Source organism: Phyllobates terribilis, unplaced genomic scaffold, assembly GCF_046119375.1.
Source record: "Phyllobates terribilis strain yellow unplaced genomic scaffold, ASM4611937v1 Scaffold_13__5_contigs__length_258822181, whole genome shotgun sequence".
In the NCBI taxonomy this organism is placed as follows: domain Eukaryota; kingdom Metazoa; phylum Chordata; class Amphibia; order Anura; family Dendrobatidae; genus Phyllobates; species Phyllobates terribilis.
Genome location: NW_027362773.1, coordinates 182,740,592 through 182,757,714, shown reverse-complemented (window position 1 = coordinate 182,757,714; position 17,123 = coordinate 182,740,592). Strand labels below are relative to the sequence as shown.

Sequence of the window (17,123 nt, the reverse complement as noted above, 5' to 3'; positions counted from 1 at the left end):
TCAGTTTCGTTTTTGAACGTTTTATTGTGAGCCCGCAAAAGTGGCTTAATACCTCTGACCACGTTGTTGACAGCAGTGACCTGGGGGTCAGAAATGCTTCCAGGGGCGATCCCCATGCTGCCCCCATGTCTTTTGAGCACTGTCACTATCGTTTTGGGCACTTTTTAGGCTTTCTACAGACTGCCGGGGGTGCTGCCGCAAAAATGCTCGGGTCTCTCATAGACTAACATTGGGCTCGTTGCTCGGGTCGAGCACCCGAGTATCACGGTAAGCTCGGCCCGAGCTTCGAGCACCCGAGCATTTTAGTGATCGCTCAACACTATCAGTCGTCATCTTGGTGAGGACACGGAAGTCTTGCCCGTTACCAGTCTGGCACCCATGGCTGACTTTATGTTACGCTGCCTTAACCGTGACCCTCGCATTGTCAAAATGTTGGGTGACAGTCATTACTGGTTGATGACACTTTTAGACCCCCTCTACAAGGAGAACTTTCACTCTCTTATTCCTGAGTTGGAGAGGTCTACAAAAATGGGGCAGTACTAGAAGGCCCTTGCTGCAGAACTATTAAAAAAATTCCCATCTGAACACGGTAGCGGCAGATGTCACAGTTCGCTGCCCAACTAAGGCATACAGGCGAGAGAGACGCAACTCCAATCCAGCAGAGGCAGGGGAACACTGTCAATGTTCTAGTACAGTTTTCTGAGACCTGCCCAGCTTACAGGCCCTGAGGCGCAGGGTACTCTCACAAGGAGTGGAAAGTTTCAAAAGATGGTGAGGGAGTACCAGCGTCCTCCGTGATTCCTCTGTGCCTTTTAATTATTGGGTATCCAAGCTGGACACTTTGAATGAACTCACTCTGTATGCCTTGGAGGTCCTGGCCTGCCCTGCCACTAGCGTGTTATCGGAGCGTGTTTTTAGTGCCGCTGGGGGAATTATAACTGATAAGCGCACTCACCTGTCAACTGACAATGCTGACAAGCTGACCCTTATCAAAATGAACAAGGGCTGGATTGGGCTAGACTTCTCATCACCACCAAATGACAGCAGAGTAACATAAAGTCAAATCCACTGTGTTATTTCGGGAGGTGTATTCCCATGCATCGCTTCACACCCACACATGGGTATACGCTTCCTCATTTCGGCTGTTTTTTGCTCTTCTCCTTATCCTCAGCCTCCACAACCACTATACCACCAGGGTGACCGTGGTCCATGTTGCCAGCATTGCAAGTTCCTCTGTCCTAATTTTTGGCAGCTTGTGCTTGGAAGGCATAGGCAAAGACTATGGGAGACCCACTCCCCAATAATGGGAATAATGTTTTTAATATGCTGTACTGCATGGCTCTTGTAAGGGGCATTAAAATCATCTTGTTAAGCTACTGTGACCTCCACGTCTCTTCCAAGGGTCGTTAATATTGTCTTCTAATTCCACTGCGACCTCCACCACTCTTCCAAGGGGCATTAAAAGCGTCTTGTTAAGCTACTGTGACCTCCACGTCTCTTCCACAGGGCATTGATATTGTCTTTTTATTCCACTGTAACCTCCACCACTCTTCCAAGGGGCATTGATATTGTCTTTTTATTCCACTGCGACCTCCACCACTCTTCCAAGGGGCATTAAAACCATCTTGTTAAGCTACTACGACCTCCACATCTCTTCCAAGGGGCATTAAAACTGTCTTGTTAAACCACTCTGAACTCCACGTCTCTTCTAAGGGGCATTAAAACCGTCTTGTTAAACCACTCTGAACTCCACAGCTCTTCCAAGGGGCATTGACATGTTGTTTTTAATTACCTCTAATCTCCACGACTCTTGCAACGGGCATTGCATTTCCTCCTAATTTTTGTCAGCTTTTGCTTTTCAATGCATAGGCAAAAACTAAGGGAGACCCACTCCCCAATAATGGGTAGAAGGTTTTTAATACACTGTAATCCACATCTGTTTCAAGGGGCATTGCAGTGCCTATTAATTTTTGGAAAGCCTTCCATTCCCTGCTTAGGCCAACAGTGCACAGGAGACCCAGTTGCTATAAATGGAAAAAACGGTTTAGTTAAGGCCCTCTGACCTCCATGTCACTTCCAAGGGGCATTGGAGTGCCTCAAAATTTTTGCTAGGCATTGCATTCACTGTATGCCTTATAACTGTGTAGCTGAACCGCTCCTTTTGGTACAGAAACATATCCTACAAGACATGTGTGGTTGGCTGGCCTGATATTGATGTGAATGGTCCCTGTTCCTCCTGCTCTTTCTCCTTTGCCACCACCTCATCCATCATTCATCACCTGAAGCTTTGTTTTAACGGGAGTCATAGAACTGTGATAGTAGCAGGAAAACATCTAGCAATCCTCGAAGGAGGTACAATATGCGCCAAAATGCTGACCACCTCAGGCCTAGCTGCTACTACATACATGCGCTTGCATTCCAAGGAACAGAAAGCTAAGGAGGTGGATGGCCTCATGATCATGAATAATTTACTCATTGTGTAGGAGGCCGACCACTGCTGCTGTCTACCTTCTGAACTTTGTGTTGAAGCCTGATTGACCCAGGACCCGCAATCCTCTATGTCTGGAGGACGTGTTGCATCCCAGTGTCCAACTGTGTCCCGGCTTCCACAATATTAACCCAGTGTGAAGGCGTCAGTGAGATGGACCATTCCTGGCCACACTCACTTGTCCACGTGTTTGTGGTTAGGCTGTCCTTCCCACTAAATGCACTGGGGAGGGCACAGGTAATGTTTTGGTATGCGCGCTTGTGTATAAGGCGCACCGGGACAAATAGGGGCGGCTGGGGACCGTTTATGGACACCCAGCCACCCCCACGCGGCTGGGGACTGTGTGTGGGCACCCGGCCGCGGGGCGGCTGGGGACTGAGTATGGACACCCGGCCGCCCCCTGGCGGCTGTAGACCAAGCGTGGACACCCGGCCGCTGGGCGGCTGGGGACTGAGTATGAATACCAGGCTACCGATGCAGCCATGACGTGGTGGCCAGGTTCCACCTCCACATGCCTAAAAGGCCCAATTTCAAGTGCAAGCAAGCTAGCAGTATGGTATTGCAGCCTGGGGGTGGGTGGGTGGCAGGCTGCATACTTGCGCTTGTATTGAAAGTTATGGGGGAGGTACAATTGAACACTGCCCTTGGACAAGGACTTGCACAGGGATAATTGCAAGTCTGCACCTTCTGATGCGGCAAGGATCACTTCTGATGGGCACACTTTTAGGCAGTGACCTGGTTGTCAGAGATGCTTCCAGGGGTCTTCCCCATGCTGTTCCCATGTCTTTTTAGCACTGTATGCATGTGTCACACAGCACATGGCCAGATAAGGTTGTAAAATGTTAAAATGACATTTCCCGGTGAATGCATTTGTCACGGTTGAAAGCAATACAAACGTGCAAAAACGCATAAAAAATGCTACTTGTGAACATAGCCCAAGGTGTGGAGGAGTATTTTTGTTTTTGGTTATTTATTTTACCTTATACACAAGTCTTTACCCTGGAAAGGATGTTCCTTAACCCCTTTCCGACCGGGTCAGTAATAGTACGCACCAGGTCGGGAAGGCCGGTTCAGCGGGGGCTCCGGCGGTGAGCCCACACTGAAGCAAGCACATGTCAGCTGATTATTCGAATCGCAATCCACCCGCGGCTGTTAACATGGTAAATCTCTGACAGTGGCATTTAACTCGCGCTTCCGGGAGTCCTAAGCCCCGCCCATCAGTGACCCCGTCACGTGATCGCGGGTCACCAATGGGTGGGCATGACAACTCAGGGTCTGCAGTAGACGCCTGTGGTTGTCATGTCTCAATTGCTACGAGCGCCACCTAGTGGTCAGCACTCACAGCAAGTGAGCATTTCTCCTGCATACAAGCGATCTGCTCATCGCTTGTATGCAGTAGAAGCAATCAGACAACTGCTGCTTCTCGTCTCCTCTGGAGACTATAGAAGCAAGCAGAAAGTTTAAAAAAAAAAGTTTTTAAAAAAATAAAAAAAATAAAAAATATATAAAAGTTTAAGTCACCCCCCTTTCGCCCCATTCAAAATAAAATATATATATATAAAAAAAAAAACACATACACATATTTGGTATCGCCGCGTTCAGAATCGCCCGATCTATCAAAATAAAAGAAGAATTAATACAATCAGTAAACGGCGTAACGAGAAAAAAATTTTAAACGCCAGAATTAAGTTTTTTTGGTCGCTACAACTTGGCAATAAAATGCAATAACGGGCGATCAAAACATCGGATCTACCCCAAAATGGTATCAATAAAAACGTCAGCCCAGCACGCAAAAAATAAGCCCTCACCTGGCCCCAGATCCCGAAAAATGGAGAAGCTAAGGGTCTCGGAAAATGGCGTCATTTTTTTTGTTTTTTTTAGCAAGCTTTGGATTTTTTTTTCACCACTTAAATAAAAAAGAACCTATACATGTTTGGTGTCTTTGAACTCGAAACAACCTGGAAAATAATGATGGCAGGTCAGTTTTAGCAATCTGTGAACGTGGTAAAAAAAGGACCCAAAAAACAACTGTGGAATGGCATTTTTTTTGCAGTTTCACTGCACTTGGAATTTTTTTCCCATTTTGCAGCACACAATATGGTAAAACCAGTGATGGTGTTTAAAATTACAACTCGTCCCGCAAAAAATAAGCCCTCACATGGCCATATTGAACAAAAATTAAAAAAGTTCTGGCTCTGGGAAGAAGGGGAGCAAAAAAGGAAAACACAAAAACAGAAAGACCCATGGTCGTTAAGGGGTTAACATATTTCACAGGAAAGCACTTTCACTTTCATTTTTGAACGTTTTATTGTGAGCCTGTAAAAGTGGCTTAATACCTCTGACCACGTTGTTGACAGCAGTGACCTGGGTGTCAGAAATGCTTGCAGGGGCGATCCCTATGCTCTCCCCATGTCATTTGAGCCCTGTCACTATCGTTTTGGGCACTATTTAGGCTTTCTACAGACTGCCGGGGGAGCCGTCGCAAAAATGTTCGGGTCTCCCATAGACTAACATTGGGCTCGCTGCTCGGGTCGAGCACCCGAGTATCACAGTGAGCTTGGCCCGAGCTTCGAGCACCCGAGCATTTTAGTGCTCTCTCAACACTAATTAGAACTCAGATCACAGGATTCAGAGTGAATTTCTCACATTTCCACTATTTACACATGCTCTTTTACTGTTTTCAAAAGAAAATCCAGCCAGCTTCATTGGTCATGTGGTTCCATGGTGTAATGGTTAGCACTCTGGACTCTGAATCCAGCGATCTGAGTTCAAATCTCAGTGGAACCTGAGAAATTCTTTGTGCATAGCGGTATTATCTTTTCTGCTCACACTCAATTTGCCAATGCACATGGTTTAACATAAAAAGAGAAAGTTAAAATCCACATGGCAAAAAGATCTATCAAGAAAGTTTAAGTCAAAAGTTAAACTTGACTTCATGAAGCAAAACTCATATCATCTATGTCACACCAAGCAATCGTACTCTACGACTTGTGCCAATGTTCGCATGACACTTTTTCCAGGTGGTTGAAACTGACCAGGATTTCAAGCCGAAACGGCCTCAAGAAACGACAGCGATTCTTTTCCTGAATCACCCTTTTTAGTGTTTTCCAGCATTTTTGTAAACATAGTTTGGTGATGTTTTTCTAAGTATTGTTTTGGGCATCAAATGAGTTTGTTTAAGTTTCTTTTTTGCTCGCAAAATTCTGTGAACGTCACTCAGGAACCTTCCAGGGGTCTTTCTAACCTACTCATTGACTTGTATAGCAAGTATAAAGCAAGCAAAATATACCTGAAAAATGATATGCTCACTTCTGTTAACCGCTTGGCGTTTTGGAAAACTTAATGAGGTTAAAAGACGCTCAATACCTGATCATATGAACAGCAAGTCTTTTTGCATGGAAATGAATCTGTTCAAACTATTGAGCATTTTCAAAGCCTTTTTCAGGAGGTGTTTGGAACAAAGTCACTCTAAATCCGCCTTATGAATTTTAATAAACCTTGAACTGTAAAAGGTTCCAATTGATGATACCTTTAAATCAGATTTTTACATTTCAGTGAGGCCTGGAATTTGTTTCCAATTGAAATCTTCCATTTTCTGAAATGTCTTCCAGAAGGATAATCACTGATATTGATCATTCTGCTATAAGAAAAGGTGTGAAACTCATAAGAATGTAACAGTGTCTGAGTAGTTGTGGCCGAGTGGTTAAGGCGATGGACTAGAAATCCATTGGGGTTTTCCTGCGTAAGTTCAAATCCTGCCAACTACATTTAACTTCATGTAACATTTTGACGAATTATCTGAGTAGATCAATTTCCACATTCCCAAGTCTATCCCCCACAGAAATGGTCTGTAATCTATGGATTGTATTTGTAGAACCAGCTTAACAGCATGTGTAGATCTTCTTTTGATTAGTTAGCCGGGTGAGATGTCACATGTGCATCACACCACCAATCAAACAAAGCTCAGAGGGTGCCATCAGGTATGTGGTGCAAATCCTCCTTTTTTCCAGCGAACACAGACCACTGCCATGGCTGATGGACTGGGATATGAACTTTGATTTGCACCAACTCTACTTGAATTATCTTTCCGATGGAAACTTTTAGCACACCATGAAAAATCTTTAGTGACTTCTGGATGAGCAGAAGTTTTGCAATTTCTTTTTTTCTCACCCTTTTTCCAGCTGATAGATCCAGCACGCTAATTATTAGCCAGATTTCATCAACTTTTTAAAACTGTCCTTGTTGTGATATCATGGAACTTTAAGCACACTTGTGGAATAAAAAGGGAGGAGATATTAATTTACCAATGTGTGTTAGATATACATTTGCGGAACAGCTTTAGAACCAGTTTTCATCATAATGCATGAATTCCCAGGTTCCACTGAGATTAGAACTCAGATCACTGGATTAAGAGTGAATTTCTCACATTTCCACTATTTACACATGCTATTTTACTGTTTTCAAAAGAAAGTCCAGCCAGCTTCATTTGTCATGTGGTTCCATGGTGTAATGGTTAGCACTCTGGACTCTGAATCCAGCGATCTGAGTTCAAATCTCAGTGGAACCTGAGAAATTCTTGGTGCATAGTGGTTTTATCTTTTCTGCTCACACTCAATTTGCCAATGCACATGGTTTAACATAAAAAGAGAAAGTTAAAATCCACATGGCAAAAAGATCTATCTATCAAGAAAGTTTAAATCAAAAGTTAAACTTGACTTCATGAAGCAAAACTCATATCATCTATGTCACACCAAGCAATCGTACTCTATGATTTGTGCCAATGTTCGCATGACACTTTTTCCAGGTGGTTGAAACTGACCAGGATTTCAAGCCGAAACGGCCTCAAGAAACGACAGCGATTCTTTTCCTGAATCACCCTTTTTAGTGTTTTCCAGCATTTTTGTAAACTTAGTTTGGTGATGTTTTTCTAAGTATTGTTTTGGGCATCAAATGAGTTTGTTTAAGTTTCTTTTTTGCTCGCAAAATGCTGTGAACGTCACTCAGGAACCTTCCAGGGGTCTTTCTAAACTACTCATTGACTTGCATAGCAAGTATAAAGCAAGCAAAATATACCTGAAAAATGATATGCTCACTTCTGTTAACCGCTTGGCGTTTTGGGAAACTTAATGAGGTTAAAAGAAGCTCAATACCTGATCATATGAACAGCAAGTCTTTTTGCATGGAAATGAATCTGTTCAAACTATTGAGCATTTTCAAAGCCTTTTTCAGGAAGTGTTTGGAACAAAGTCACTTTAAATCCGCCTTATGAATTTTAATAAACCTTGAACTGTAAAAGGTTCCAATTGATGATACCTTTAAATCAGATTTTTACATTTCAGTGAGGCCTGGAATTTTGTTTCCAATTGAAATCTTCCATTTTCTGAAATGTCTTCCAGAAGGATAATCACTGATATTGATCATGGTGCTATCAGAAAAGGTGTGAAACTCCTAAGACTGAAACAGTGTCTGAGTAGTTGTGGCTGAGTAGTTAAGGCAATGGACTAGAAATCCATTGGGGTCTTCCCGCGTAGGTTCAAATCCTGCCAACTACGTTTAACTTCATGTAACATTTTGACGAATTATCTGGGCAGATCAATTTCCACATTCCCAAGTCTATCCCCCACAGAAATGGTCTGTAATCTATGGATTGTATTTGTAGAACCAGCTTAACAGCATCTGTAGATCTTCTTTTGATTAGTCAGCCGGGTGAGATGTCACTTGTGCATCACACCACCAATCAAACAAAGCTCAGAGGGTGCCATCAGGTATGTGGTGCAAATCCTCCTTTTTTCCAGCGAACACAGACCACTGCCGTGGCTGATGGACTGGGATATGAACTTTGATTTGCACCAACTCTACTTGAATTATCTTTCCGATGGAACCTTTTAGCACACCATGAAAAATCTTTAGTGACTTCTGGATGAGCAGAAGTTTTGCAATTTCTTTTTTTCTCACCCTTTTTCCAGCTGATAGATCCAGCACGCTAATTATTAGTCAGATTTCATCAACATTTTAAAACTGTCCTTGTTGTGATATCATGGAACTTTAAGCACACTTGTGGAAGAAAAAGGGAGGAGATATTAATTTACCAATGTGTGTTAGATATACATTTGCGGAACAGCTTTAGAACCAGTTTTCATCATAATGCATGAATTCCCAGGTTCCACTGAGATTAGAACTCAGATCACTGGATTAAGAGTGAATTTCTCACATTTCCACTATTTACACATGCTCTTTTACTGTTTTCAAAAGAAAATCCAGCCAGCTTCATTGGTCATGTGGTTCCATGGTGTAATGGTTAGCACTCTGGACTCTGAATCCAGTGATCTGAGTTCAAATCTCAGTGGAACCTGAGAAATTTTTTCTGCATAGCGGTATTATCTTTTCTGCTCACACTCAATTTGCCAATGCACATGGTTTAACATAAAAAGAGAAAGTTAAAATCCACATGGCAAAAAGATCTATCTATCAAGAAAGTTTAAATCAAAAGTTAAACTTGACTTCATGAAGCAAAACTCATATCATCTATGTCACACCAAGCAATCATACTCTATGATTTGTGCCAATGTTTGCATGACACTTTTTCCAGGTGGTTGAAACTGACCAGGATTTCAAGCCGAAACGGCCTCAAGAAACGACAGCAGTTCTAATCCTGAATCACCCTTTTTAGTGTTTTCCAGCATTTTGTAAACATAGTTTGGTGATGTTTTTCTAAGTATTGTTTTGGGCATCAAATGAGTTTGTTTAAGTTTCTTTTTTGCTCGCAAAATGCTGTGAATGTCACTCAGGAACCTTCCAGGGGTCTTTCTAACCTACTCATTGACTTGCATAGTAAGTATAAAGCAAGCAAAATATACCTGAAAAATGATATGCTCACTTCTGTTAACCGCTTGGCGTTTTGGGAAACTTAATGAGGTTAAAAAACGCTCAATACTAGTGTTGAGCATTCCGATACTGAAATATCGGGTATCGGCCGATATTCACTGTATCGGAATTCCGATACTTAATTCCGATACTTTTATAATATCGAATACCGGAATCGGAAGTTCCCATAATGCCTGCGCTCTGCAGTGTCTGTGAAGGATGACAAGCTGGGTGGCAGCGCTCAGCTGCGATCCAGCTTGTCATCAGAATGCCATCCCAGCGTGGGAGAATTCTCCTGATTGTTTAAAAGCCGGCGCGCGGTAAAAAGCCGCCGGCTTTTAAACAATCACGCAGCCCCATACTGCTTCCCCGCAGCCTCCCACCCCGATCCTCCGCTCCCCTCGCCACCTCCCATCCCGATCGTAAATTAGGACCGGGCGGGGAGCGCAGCACCAAGGAGCGAAGGACCCGGGCGGGGAAGCCGGCAGTGAAAAGACTTCACCGCCGGCTTTCCCGTTCTGTGCTGCGCTTTCCCGCCGGTTATTTCAAATGAACAGCTGAGGTATCAGGTGATGCCGATCAGCTGTTCATTTGAAGTAGCCGCGGTGCCCTCAGAGGGTTCATGTGAGTTCATGCTTGACTGCATGAACTCACATGAACTTTCCCACGGCCGCACAGGTCAGCCTCACCTCCCAGACCCGTCATGATTAGTGTGTGCGGGGTGTGTGTGTGTGTGTGCGCGGGGTGTGTGTGTGCGGGGTGTGTGTGTGTGCGGGGTGTGTGTGTGTGCGGGGTGTGTGTGTGTGCGGGGTGTGTGTGTGTGCGGGGTGTGTGTGTGCGGGTGTGTGTGCGGGGTGTGTGTGTGTGCGGGGTGTGTGTGTGTGCGGGGTGTGTGTGTGTGCGGGGTGTGTGTGTGTGTGTGCGGGGTGTGTGTGTGTGTGTGCGGGGTGTGTGTGTGTGTGTGCGGGGTGTGTGTGTGTGCGGGGTGTGTGTGTGTGCGGGTGTGTGTGCGGGCAGACATAGGCCGATGTGACACTACTACTCCCATCGGCCTATGTCTGTCCCCCGTCCACTCCTGCCAGCAGGATCAGCTCGATGGGAGCAGTAGTTCCCATCAGCCTGATCCTGCTATTTAAATTGCCCTACTGTGTCCCCAATAAATGTTAAAAACATGTCATTGGTGGCCAGTGGTTACCTAAAAGAAATTAGTTCATACATTACCTGTCCCCGCCGATCGCCACCTGAAATAAAGTAAAAAATAAAAAACTACACCTATACTCACCAAGACACCTAATTCCCCGAAGCCATCGATCTCCTGTAATAAAATATAAAATAATAAACCACAACCTTATCCTTACCCCTCCGTAGTAGTCCACGAGTGTCCCACGAAGATCTCCAGTTCAGAGCAGCCACATAGAATGTGACCGCTCTGAACCGCTGCCGCCGCTAGAATGACGGGGCCGTAAGGGTTCACCGGAGTTCAGGCAGCGCTGCTCCGGTTAGCTCCTTTACGGCACTGCTGTATCGTGAGAAATTCCCACGGTACAGCACTGCCGTAAAGGAGGTCTCCGGAGCTGCGCTGCCTGAATGCACTCCGGTGACCTCAGTCAGTGGCTCCCGCTGCCGGGAGCGGACGTGTTCCCGGCAGCCTGAGCTTACAGCAGCCATGCACAGCTGTCACCATCTCCAGATGTGACAGCTGTGCATGGGAGATCAGCGCAGGAACGTGGACAGGTAACTATTTTTTTTTTAGTAAACTAAGAATTAAATAAAATGGTGTTTTATTTCAAATAAATTATTTTTTCTGGGTGTAGTGTGTTTTTTCTTTTTAACACTTTGTAGGTTAGTAATGGGGGTGTCATATAGACGGCCATCATTACTAACCTGGGCTTCATGGCAGCTGGCGCTGACATGAACCCCACCACTATTACCCCCTGCCACCGCACCAGGGCAGCGTGGAAGAGCGAGGCTAAGTGCCAGAATTGGCGCATCCTATGGATGCGCCATTTCTGGGGCGGCTGACGGCTGGTGTTTCTAGCCTGGGAGGGGGCCAATATTCATGGCACCCTTCCTGAGCTATTAATATCAGCCCCCAGCTGTCTGCCTAGCCTTTGCTAGCTATTAAAATAGAGGGGACCCCACGTCATTTTTTTTTGGGGGGTCCCCCATTTTAATAGCTAGTAAAGGCTAGGTATTCAGCTGGGGGCTGATATTAGTAGCCTGGGAAGCTCCGTGGGTTTTACCCCCTTCCCAGGCTTCAAACATCTGCCCCAGCCGTCTGCTTAACCTCCGCTAGAGACTAAAATTATGGGGGATCCCACGCCATTTTTTTTTTAAATAAATCCTTTATTTTAACACTAAATGACATTTGAGGACTTAATAAAGATGCAGTCCCTAAATTATTATTTATTTTTTAATAAATTTTTCCCAAAACTTTTGACGTGGGCTTCGCCATATTTTTGTATGCCAGCCAGGTACAGCATCCAGCTTCTATGAACGCGCCATTTTCCGGGGCGGCCGCGGACTGCAATTTTCAGCGGGGGGGGGGAGGGCAAAAAGCTTGGGCCTCCCTGCGCTGCAGATTCCATCCCCCAGCTGCCTAGTTGTACCTGGCTGGACACAAAAATAGGGAGAAGCTCCACGTTTTTTTTTTTTTAATTATTTCATGAAATTCATGGAATAATTAAGAAAAAAAGGGCTTCCCTATATTGTTGTGTCCGGCTAGGTACAAATAGGCAGCTGGTGGTTGGGGGCAGCCCGTTCCTGCCTGCTGTACCTGGCTGGACACAAATATAGTGTGAAGCCCCACGTCAATTTTTTTTTAATTATTTCAGGAAATTCATGAAATAATTAAAAAAAAATTATGTGGGGCTTCGCCCTATAATTGTGTCCAGCCAGGTACAGCAGGCAGGAACGGGCTGCCCCCAACCACCAGCTGCCTATTTGTACCTAGCCGGACACAACAATATAGGGAAGCCCTTTTTTTCTTAATTATTCCATGAATTTCATGAAATAATTAAAAAAAAAAATGTGTGGCGCTTCGCCCTATTTTTGTGTCCAGCCAGGTACAACTAGGCAGCTGGGGGCTGGAATCTGCAGCGCAGGGAGACCCAAGCTTTCTGGGTCCCACCCGCTGCAAATTGCAGTCCGCAGCCGCCCCGGAAAATGGCGCGTTCATAGAAGCGCCATCTTCTGGCGCTGTACCCAACTCATCCAGGGCCCTGGTGCGGTGGCTCACTGGGTAATAAAGGGGTTAAGGCCAGCTTGGCATTATCAGCTGGCCCTAAGCCCGAAATTCATGGGGTCACGCCAATATTAGACATGACCGCCATGAATTTCTAGTAAAGTATTTAAAAAAAACAAAAACACCCAGAAAAAAGTCCTTTAATTGAAATAAAGACACAATTCTTTATTGTTCTAAATTAAACCATACTTACCGCCACACCCATTCCAGCTGAAGCCAACGATCTCCTGCAATAAAAGTAAAATAATAAAGCAACCTCATCCTTACCTTTCCATGGTTCCCAGGACAGCTTCAGCTCTGCTACATCGAGATGACAGGCTGGACCGCAGCAGAACGCTGCCATCCAGCCTGTCATCCCGCGGACACTGAGAAGCGCAGGCATGCTTGCGCTCCTCAGTGTCTTTCTGTGACGTCATCCAGATGAGCCGAGGTCATGTCCAATGAACTCAGCTCACCTCATGCACGTCACTGACAGCGTGGGAAAATTCTCCTGCACTCAGCGCTTCAGCGTGAGAATTCTCCCACGCTGTCAGTGACGTGCATGAGGTGCGCCGAGTTCATGGGACATGACCTCACCTCATGCACGTCACTGACAGCGTGGGAAAATTCTCACGCTGAAGCGCTGAGTGCAGGAGAATTCTCCCACGCTGTCAGTGACGTACATGAGGTGAGCCGAGTTCATTGTCGGCTCATCTGGATGCCGTCACAGCCAGACACTGAGGAGTGGAAGTATGCCTGCGCTTCTCAGTGTCTGCAGGATGACAGGCTGGATGGCAGCGTTCTGCTGCGGTCCAGCCTGTCATCTCGATGTAGCAGAGCTGGAGCCGTCGTGGGAGCCATGGAAAGGTAAGGATGAGGTTGCTTTATTATTTTTCTTTTATTGCAGGAGATCGTTGGCTTCAGCTGGAATGGGCGTGATGGTAAGTATGGTTTAATTTAGAACAATAAAGAATTGTGTGTTTATTTCAATTAAAGGACTTTTTTCTGGGTGTTTGTGTTTTTTTTAAATACTTTACTAGAAATTCATGGTGGTCATGTCTAATATTGGCGTGACCCCATGAATTTCGGGCTTAGGGCCAGCTGATAATGCCAAGCTGGCCTTAACCCCTTTATTACCCAGTGAGCCACCGCATCAGGGCCCTGGATGAGTTGGGTACAGCGCCAGAAGATGGCGCTTCTATGAACGCGCCATTTTCCGGGGCGGCTGCGGACTGCAATTTGCAGCGGGTGGGGCCCAGAAAGCTTGGGCCTCCCTGCGCTGCAGATTCCAGCCCCCAGCTGCCTAGTTGTACCTGGCTGGACACAAAAATAGGGCGAAGCTCCACGTTTTTTTTTTTTTAAATTCATGAAATTCATGGAATAATTCAGAAAAAAAGGGCTTCCCTATATTGTTGTGTCCGGCTAGGTACAAATAGGCTGCTGGTGGTTGGGGGCAGCCCGTTCCTGCCTGCTGTACCTGACTGGACACAAATATAGGGCGAAGCCCCACATCAATTTTTTTAAATTATTTCATGAATTTCCTGAAATGATTTAAAAAAAATTGACGTGGGGCTTCGCACTATATTTGTGTCCAGCCAGGTACAGCAGGCAGGAACGGGCTGCCCCCAACCACCAGCTGCCTATTTGTACCTGGTTGGACACAACAATATAGGGAAGCCCTTTTTTTCTTAATTATTTCATGAATTTCATGAAATAATTAAAAAAAAAAAATACGTGAAGCTTCTCCCTATTTTTGTGTCCAGCCAGGTACAACTAGGCAGCTGGGGGATGGAATCTGCAGCGCAGGGAGGCCCAAGCTTTCTGCCCCCCCCCCTCCCCCCGCTGAAAATTGCAGTGCGCAGCCACCCCGGAAAATGGCGCGTTCATAGAAGCTGGATGCTGTACCTGGCTGGCATACAAAAATATGGCGAAGCCCACGTCAAAAGTTTTGGGAAAAATTAATTAAAAAATAAATAATAATTTAGGGACTGCATCTTTATTAACTCCTCAAATGTCATTTAGTGTTAAAATAAAGGACTTATTTTAAAAAAAATTGACGTGGGGCTTCGCCCTATATTTGTGTCCAGCCAGGTACAGCAGGCAGGAACAGGCTGCCCCCAACCACCAGCTGCCTATTTGTACCTGGCCGGACACAACAATATAGGGAAGCCCTTTTTTTCTTAATTATTCCATGAATTTCATGAAATAATTTAAAAAAAAAATGCGTGGGGCTTCGCCCTATTTTTGTGCCCAGCCAGATACAACTAGGCAGCTGGGGGCTGGAATCCGCAGCGCAGGGAGACCCAAGCTTTCTGGGCCACCCCCGCTGCAAATTGCAGTCCGCAGCCGCCCCAGAAAATGGCGCGTTCATAGAAGCGCCATCTTCTGGCGCTGTACCCAACTCATCCAGGGCCCTGGTGCGGTGGCTCACTGGGTAATAAAGGGGTTAAGGCCAGCTTGGCATTATCAGCTGGCCCTAAGCCCAAAATTCATGGGGTCACGCCAATATTAGACATGACCACCATGAATTTCTAGTAAAGTATTTAAAAAAACACAACACCCAGAAAAAAGTCCTTTAATTGAAATAAACACACAATTCTTTATTGTTCTAAATTAAACCATACTTACCATCACGCCCATTCCAGCTGAAGCCAACGATCTCCTGCAATAAAAGTAAAATAATAAAGCAACCTCATCCTTACCTTTCCATGGTTCCCATGACAGCTTCAGCTCTGCTACATCGAGATGACAGGCTGGACCGCAGCAGAACGCTGCCATCCATCCTGTCATCCCGCAGACACTGAGAAGCGCAGGCATACTTCCACTCCTCAGTGTCTGGCTGTGACGGCATCCAGATGAGCCGAGGTCATGTCCAATGAACTCCGCTCACTTCATGTACGTCACTGACAGCGTGGGAAAATTCTCCTGCACTCAGCACTTCAGCGTGAGAATTTTCCCACGCTGTCAGTGACGTGCATGAGGTGAGCTGAGTTCATTGGACATGACCTCACCTCATGTATGTCACTGACAGCGTGGGAGAATTCTCACGCTGAAGCGCTGAGTGCAGGAGAATTTTCCCACGCTGTCAGTGACGTGCATGAGGTGAGCTGAGTTCATTGGACATGAACTCGGCTCATCTGGATGACGTCACAGAGAGACACTGAGGAGCGCAAGCATGCCTGCTCTTCTCAGTGTCTGCGGGATGACAGGCTGGATGGCGGCGTTCTGCTGCGGTCCAGCCTGTCATCTCGATGTAGCAGAGCTGGAGCTGTCCTGGGAACCATCGAAAGGTAAGGATGAGGTTGCTTTATTATTTTACTTTTATTGCAGGAGATCGTTGGCTTCAGCTGGAATGGGCGTGATGGTAAGTATGGTTTAATTTAGAACAATAAAGAATTGTGTCTTTATTTCAATTAAAGGACTTTACTCTGGGTGTTTGTGTTTTCTTTTAACTTTGACTATGGGGTTAGTAATGGGGGTGTCTTATAGACGCCTCTCCATTACTAACCTGGGCTTGATGTCAGCTGGCATTATAAGCTGACATCAACCCCAACCCTATTACCCCCTGCCACCGCACCAGGGCAGCGTGGAAGAGCGAGGCTAAGTGCCAGAATTGGCGCATCCTATGGATGCGCCATTTCTGGGGCGGCTGACGGCTGGTGTTTCTAGCCTGGGAGGGGGCCAATATTCATGGCACCCTTCCTGGGCTATTAATATCAGCCCCCAGCTGTCTGCCTAGCCTGTGCTAGCTATTAAATTAGGGGGGACCCCACGTCATTTTTTTGGGGGGGTCCCCCATTTTAATAGCTAGTAAAGGCTAGGTATTCAGCTGGGGGCTGATATTAGTAGCCTGGGAAGCTCCGTGGGTATTACCCCCTTCCCAGGCTTCAAACATTTGCCCCAGCTGTCTGCTTAACCTCCGCTAGAGCCTAAAATTAAGGGGAACCCCACGCCAATTTTTTTTTAAATAAATCCTTTATTTTAACACTAAATGACAAGTACAGTAATCAACACTGTCACTGTACTTCATATATATGTGACTGACATGTTTCTATCTATCTAATCTATGTGTGATTCTCTATTCCTTCTATTCTAAATTGTCGGGTACAGATGCTGAATTGCCGGCCGGCTTTCTTAAAGAGACGGTGCATGAAAACACTATTATTTTTTTAAATAAATCCTTTACACTAAATGACAAGTTCTGTAAGCAACACTGTCACTGTACTTCTTATATATGTGACTGACATGTTTCTATCTATCTAATCTATGTGTGAAGCTCTATTCTGTCTGTTATAAATTGTCGGGTACAGATGCTGAATTGCCGGCCGGCTTTTTTAAAGAGACGGTGCACGAAAACACTAATATTTTTTTTAATAAATCCTTTACACTAAATGACAAGTACAGTAAGCAACACTGTCACTGTACTTCATATATATGTGACTGACATGTTTCTATCTATCTAATCTATGTGTGAAGCTCTATTCTTTCTGTTGTAAATTGTCGGGTACCGGTGAATGCCGCTGATGAATTGCCGGCTTTTCATGTCAT

General features: G+C 45.3%; 5 non-coding genes across 5 annotated transcripts; all 5 read left to right on the top strand.

The window, feature by feature from the left end:
* The first annotated feature begins 5,203 nt into the window (after positions 1-5,203).
* On the top strand, positions 5,204-5,275 carry TRNAQ-CUG (transfer RNA glutamine (anticodon CUG)). The gene has a single exon. It is a non-coding gene; the product is annotated as a tRNA-Gln (tRNA).
* An 898-nt stretch (positions 5,276-6,173) lies between these two features.
* On the top strand, positions 6,174-6,255 carry TRNAS-AGA (transfer RNA serine (anticodon AGA)). The gene has a single exon. It is a non-coding gene; the product is annotated as a tRNA-Ser (tRNA).
* A 728-nt stretch (positions 6,256-6,983) lies between these two features.
* Positions 6,984-7,055, top strand: TRNAQ-CUG (transfer RNA glutamine (anticodon CUG)). Its single transcript has one exon. It is a non-coding gene; the product is annotated as a tRNA-Gln (tRNA).
* Positions 7,056-7,958: 903 nt separating this feature from the next.
* TRNAS-AGA (transfer RNA serine (anticodon AGA)) lies at positions 7,959-8,040 on the top strand. The gene has a single exon. It is a non-coding gene; the product is annotated as a tRNA-Ser (tRNA).
* A 728-nt stretch (positions 8,041-8,768) lies between these two features.
* TRNAQ-CUG (transfer RNA glutamine (anticodon CUG)) lies at positions 8,769-8,840 on the top strand. Its single transcript has one exon. It is a non-coding gene; the product is annotated as a tRNA-Gln (tRNA).
* Positions 8,841-17,123: the final 8,283 nt, after the last annotated feature.